At 33.6% G+C, this 931-nt stretch overlaps 1 pseudogene; it reads left to right on the top strand.

Annotated features, from left to right (window-relative positions):
• The first annotated feature begins 312 nt into the window (after window positions 1–312).
• Window positions 313–431, top strand: LOC120598409 (uncharacterized; annotated as a pseudogene).
• The last annotated feature ends 500 nt before the right edge of the window (window positions 432–931 follow it).

Genomic DNA, 931 nt, shown 5'->3' with positions numbered 1-931 from the left:
GAAACTACAATAGGCAACTTGAATTGTCCTTTCAAGGTGGATATTTCATTATATGACTTTCCATCTTTTTACTTTCTTTGTCTCAACACATCTTCAAAAAGGCAATAAAGTGAACATCTTCATCTGGACTCTTATTCTCAATGTAAACCCTGTTGAAGCTAAAACTTAGCACTTACTCATCATTATGGCCTTAAATTGAAGCCAAATGTTTCATATATACTCAAATCTCAAACTATCAATCTTAAAATAAGGTTATCATTGGCTTTCATATAACCACACCAGATTGTATCTCTACATCTAAAACTCACCACAATCTACGGCCATGCCACCCTGAACATGCCTGATCCTGTCTGATCTTGGAAGCTAAGCAGGGTCGGGCCTAGTTAGTACTTGGATGGGAGACCACCTAGGAAGACTGGGTGCTTTCGGCGTAAAATAAATAAATAAATAAATAAAACTCCCCACATATGTAATACTCACTTCATTGTGAGACTTACCTCTATGTCACTGAAAGTTTAAAAATACATTCTTACAACTGCAATGACCCTTAAGTTCTCAGAAACATAAAAGTGAGTTTATTCTTCATAGATACAGAGAACATTTTGATAGTCGCCAGATAGGAGGGAGGTTGGAAGAATGAGTGAAATAGGGGAAGGAATTAAGATGTACAAATTACCAGTTATAAAAACAGTCAGGGAGATGTAAAGTACAGCATAGGGAATATAGTCAATAATATCATAGTAAGTATGTATGGTGTCAGATGGGTACTAGATTTATCAGGGTGATCACTTTGTAAGTTATATAATGTCTCAAACTATGTTGTATACCTGAAACTAATATAATATTGTATGTCAACTATAATTTTAAAAAGATAATAAAAAGTTAAAAATAATATATTTTACTACCATACAGATTCAATCCAAAATCACAT

Source organism: Pteropus medius, unplaced genomic scaffold, assembly GCF_902729225.1.
Source record: "Pteropus medius unplaced genomic scaffold, Ma_sr-lr_union100, whole genome shotgun sequence".
Classification (NCBI taxonomy): domain Eukaryota; kingdom Metazoa; phylum Chordata; class Mammalia; order Chiroptera; family Pteropodidae; genus Pteropus; species Pteropus medius.
The sequence above is the reverse complement of the archived record's forward strand: the minus strand, read 5'-3'. Positions and strand labels throughout refer to the sequence as shown.